Raw genomic sequence first — 5,617 nt, forward strand, 5'->3', positions numbered from 1 at the left:
GGAGTCAGGTACTTCTGATTAGAGACCTTAGTTTTCACAGGAGCTACAGTATCCAGAGTCGTACGTAGTGAGGAGGTGAAATTATTAACAAGATAATCGACTTCTGTTGGGGTAGCGTTCAGATAGCTGCTCTGCTCTATGTTGGTACAAACCCTGTGATGGTGCCTGCCGTCCACCTTGGTTCCTGATGCCACTACATATGCCCCGGCTGCAAAGACACTCAGACATACCTTTGAATACCACAAAACAATGATCTTTTCATGTACTGTCTCAGAAACTTTACACTGAATTATCCATACAAGCTGATCATGTGCATGAAAACAAAAACAACCTAGATATGTCCCAGTTTTCTCTTCTGTCCCTGCTTCCATTTTCTTCATCTCTGAGGATGAAGTAAGCGTTCATGGACAATAATAGTCTCTATCTCATTGGGAAGTACAACTACCGTGTTGATGGTGTGGAACATATCAACACTGCAAACAGCTTTGGTGATCTCTGTTCTTCATAGCTTCCCTGCTGCAGCTCCAAGCTGACAATAACACCACAACTGCATATTTATTGACATTTGCAGACATGGATGGCTGAAAGAAATGAGATGGAAGAAATGATGTGTGCTGAGATGGGTGTGTGGATCGCACAGACACCTTGCTTCCTGATTTGCTGAACAAGCATCTCCATGGTATCAGATGAGAAGAATTTCAAGCTGCTGCACATGAATAAATGAAGTAGTTTAATATTTTTACACGAGTAAAATGTTGAAATGGGACGAAGCTGAAATACTTAGCAGATCCGCTTCACATCATTGTTTTTCCTCTGCATCTTTGGAGAGGAGGGGGAGATCACAGCAACCAAGTATGCCATCATCACTCTGCAGCTAGGGAGGAGTGTAATGATGGAGACAGAAAGAAGACAGCCGGGGAGCGCAAGGTTAGGGGAAGAAAATGAGACCAAGTGAGGAGGATGAATGAACGACTAAGAGCCGTGATGTGAAGGCGGGGCTTTAGCCGATGGGGAGTGAGTGTGCGAGTGTGCAGTTGAGCGTGTGAGTGGTGTACAATATGCTATTAAAAACACTCAAGAAAGACCCCAGAACGCCACATATTATATGAAGTGTGTGACTGTATTACCATGCAGGTGTCTGCTCGCACACACAGTCATTATTCAAGCCTTATTCTATTTGGATGAATGGTTCTTATGCAGCGCTTTTCTACTCTTCTGAGCACTCAAAGCGCTTTACACAACTTGTGCATTCACCCATTCACACCCATTCGCACAATCACATTGTTCTAAGTGCTTTCTAAGCAACATTCACACACACTCACACTCCGATGGATGCATCAGAGAGCAATTTGGGGTTAATATCTTGCCCAAGGATATTTGGCATGCAGACTGGAGGAAGCCAGGAATCAAACCACCAACCTTCCGATCAGTAGATGACCTGCTCTACCGCCTGAGCTACAGCCACCCCTGAAGAGCCTTCGGTTCAATTACATCAGGAGATCAAGGAATGTTTGATACCACCCGGAGCCTGAAGTGAAGGCTGCACACGGTATATTTTGTTCTCACAATCAGATATAGGAATGAGGGTTTTCATGAGTTTCTTTGGCCTTGATAGAGTATTTTGAACTCACACAGTCTAAATCATCTTTCAGGGAATTCATTAGCACTGGACAAAGTGTGGAGGTACTAAATCTATAAAGTGGATTTTTACTCAGAGAAGCGATTTCTCACTCTGCTTCAAGAACTAAAGGCTTCCTTTCATTTTATGTCCGCTATGTTTTATTAGCGCTTGATATTGTTTTGGGGATATTTTTAGTTCCCAGCTAAACCCTCACGTCTGAAGGAGGTTCTAATTTGGACATTTTGTTACGCTGCAGCACACAGTGATGATGGCGTGGAGGTATTTCCCCAGCTTCAGGACCACAGCGTGATTCAAACAGGTTTAAAGAGAATACCAGATTCAGTTTCCCGGTGTTTGAAATGAGCTTTAAAAGCAGCTTCTCTGGTAACAATGGAAAATACAATTTTTGGCAGTTTGTGATGTCAAGGGGAAAGCAGGGAGGGTAGCTAATGCCAATAATGTTCAGCTACTGACTATGACAGGTGGAAGCTCTGAGCCTGGATGACAGCAGCGAGCTGGCCAGAGCCTGCCAGCATGCGTGCTTGTGTGTACACGCTCGTGAATGCAACCATGTGTGTGGCTTGTTACGGCTTCGTGGGATTTTAGAGTCGCTTCTGTATTTGAGGCTGACGCCGTTTCCACGACAACACCCCCGGACACGTGTCGCCAACATTTGCCAACTGCTGCAAAGACACATCTGCTACCACGAGGAAGCGGTAAGAGTCATTTTGCTGACCACAGTGTGCAAAGTCGCAGCCATTCATTCATCAGAGGCTGGTGAATTTCCCAAGGACAGCACTATTCTGATTTTTAAAGCCTGAAGGGCTACATCCAAGTAACTCAGCGCAGCTGCATCTGCAAGGTGGTGAACTTTGCCACCTCCTGCCTGACCATCTGCTTCAGACATTTGAATTCTGTTCCATTCAAATCTGCGAGGCCGTCTTTGCTGTAATTAGAGCCACAACACTAAGTAAGAAAGCCAAGTGTTCCTAAGATCTTTGCCAGGAACAGCTTTGAGGGTGCTACAATATTTATATATTATATTTATATCATTACTAATGCAAACACTGCCCAACTACTGTTTTGTATTTCCAGTTTTTTAAAGCAGATAACACAAAAGTGTCACATGATCGTTCTGGCTAAAGTACTAAAGAAACACACAGAGTAATTAATAATAAGCATAGATGTAAAAAATTAGGCAAAGGAAGGAGTTACTTTATATTATCACAAATATTATTAACATGACTTTTAAATATGTCAGTGCTGGTATATGAGACAGCCTCAGGCACTGACATATCTGACAGGTACTGAGAGCAAAGCATCCTGGGATTCTGGCAGAGGTCAAAGTCACTTCTTGCTGACATTATTTTAAAAATGTAAACAAATGACGTTTGGCGTCAGTTTGTAGCAGAACAGAACTTAGCTTGAAATAATCAAACATGTGACCAGCAGTGCTCTTCTTTTTGCTGTTTCTTGCCCAGTTGCCCCCACACCACAGTCAGCTGTTCTGAGCCAGCTGTTTACCTTTGACCTTCAGCACTTTTCTCTCTATCCCCTGAGTCACCCTCTGAGCACTTTGATCATGTGCCAAGCTGCCATTTGCCAAGCTGCCAAGCATACTGCCAGAGGCCCACCATCACCGCCTGCCCTTGGGTGATGGAATGATGCGCAGGCACAAGCCCCTGACGGGTGTCCTGTTACTGGGGTGAATTCATGAGGACAGCTTAGAGGCTCAGTGGAGCTGAGGTCCATTAGCAAGGTCCTCAGCCAGGGATGCATCTGAGCCATCAGCATCATATAATCGGTACCACGCTGCCACGGACCTTGTTGCACATGGCACATGAAAGCAAGCTCACAAACCTTAAATAACACAAGCTGCAGTTACATGTTTGCTAGTCTCTACCTGCTTATCTGTCTCACTCTGACACAACCCCCTCTGGGACAGAGACGGAGGGTGAAGGAGAAGCAGAGGAGGGGAACTGATGATGAGGTGATATTATGATGTAGGAGGAGATGAAGTCATGAGGTAGGCAGAGACAGACAGCAGCTGAGAGATCTGAGATGGATGATGCCACAATGCCTGGAAACTTTAAGGTGTATATTTTCCTCTTTGAAACTTAATATTGTTTCTTATATCCCAAACTCTGCGGCTGAACGGCCTGATCCACACAGCACATGTTGCTTAGCAACTTTCGCTTTAACAGAGAGTCAGATGAGGAGCCGTGGCAACAGCGGTGCAAAGCAAGTACGCTCTGGACTAAAAGTACATGCTGCTGTTTAGAGTTTCATGTGAAGTCCGTCTGGTTTTGCCCACCTTTGAAGTTTAAAGCATTTTGCATCAGGACATTTATGACAACGCCTGGATTTTCTCTTACACAGACAGATGATGCCTCAAAGCAAGTCTCATCTCTGGGCTTGTTTGGACATTTTGCCTCAAAAGTAAGGTTAAAAAAAGCTTTTTACTTATTTATTCTTCTATAATGACCTTTGGGCTCTTTCAAAGAGTTATTGTGATGCATAACATAAATGTTAAACTTTAATACTTAGTGGCCACCTGTTAAGGTAGAAACGCTTTTATGAGTTTTATGTTGCATTAAAGTATATGTTCATATTTTACTCTTATAGGAAAGACTTGCTCCCTTGCACAGATACAACACCCACAGCTTTGTTCGCAGAAACAGGAAGCTGACCCCGTGACATTTACAGCAAAGAGATTAGCACACACACGAACTTAGTGACACATACACCCACACACACGTATGCAAAATTAAAGGAAACTGCTATGCTTGTTCCACTATAAATAAAGACGAATACTGCAGCTCGGTGTGACTCTCTCTGAGTTTCACCCGTGCAGCACGTTATCAGTATCAAGTGTCTCAGTGTTGTTTATTCGCCTGACTGTTTGTTAACTGTAAATCTCTGACACCACCAAAGGATAAAAACTGCATATTGTTTGCATTGGGGCAAACAGTGGCTGGAGACTGCAGCACAACTACGATTACTGTGTGCACTGAACTGACAATCTCACTGTCATCAGCTACACTTGGCATATTCAGCGTGACTTTGGTGCACCAAGACATGGGCAAAATGGCAATAACATGCCATCTGATAATAATATGGTGATTACTTGGGATAAACCAAGAATACAACCAATTGGTTCCCACCTGAGTCAAATCCACCATTGCAAAAAGTTGTATCACACTTGCACTCACCAGCTCAGACTGACTCACACTGATTGCAATGCTCTGACAGGCTGTATTCATAATGTAGAGGACAATTATTTGCAAACCTTCACCAAACGGTGAGTGCAGTTTGCCTGAGACAGACCATGAGTGGTTGGAGACAGGTTGCCTCCCACAATGCAACCTGTGCAGTCACCTTGAGATCAAAAGTAGTTGCCCATTTTGTTGACACAGCTACTTGCTGTCTGCCAAAAAAATTCCAATGGAATCATGAATGGAAGTTTTGTCCAGCTGATGACTGCGTCACAGTTTGGCTACTTTCACGTGCAGCTGGTCTTCTCAGCTGTTCCTGTGCTGCATCACATACATTATAATATTACATAAACTCAGGAGATTAATGAGTTTACAGAGCAGCTGAATTCCAACTGTGACCCAATATGGAAACGGAGAGTTTTGTTTCTCTTAAATGATTAACTTTCTCCTCACAGCATTAAAATGATCCGTGACAAGTTGCCCCTTTGGTGCTGCCATCCTGTCCTTTCCTTGCACACACACACACACACACACACACACACACACACACACACACACACACACACACACAGAGGCAATTAGCTCAAATTTACTTGCACCTGTCTGATCGCTGGAAAGGGCCAACAGATGGAATAACTTCAGAGAATGTGTGATTTTTTTATTATAACTAACAAACAGTGAACATGTTGTGACAGACTGGTACCCAACAGATGTATGGGAACACACACACACACACACACACACACACACACACACACACACACACACACACACACACACA

General features: G+C 43.8%; 1 protein-coding gene across 1 annotated transcript in view; it reads right to left on the minus strand.

The window, feature by feature from the left end:
- kcnh2b (potassium voltage-gated channel, subfamily H (eag-related), member 2b) overlaps positions 1–5,617 on the minus strand; it is a 269,175-nt gene that overhangs the window by 194,849 nt on the left and 68,709 nt on the right. The window lies entirely within an intron of this gene.

The sequence above is a fragment of the Pundamilia nyererei genome, unplaced genomic scaffold (assembly GCF_000239375.1).
Source record: "Pundamilia nyererei isolate P.nyererei 1_Seehausen unplaced genomic scaffold, PunNye1.0 scaffold00191, whole genome shotgun sequence".
Classification (NCBI taxonomy): Eukaryota; Metazoa; Chordata; class Actinopteri; order Cichliformes; family Cichlidae; genus Pundamilia; species Pundamilia nyererei.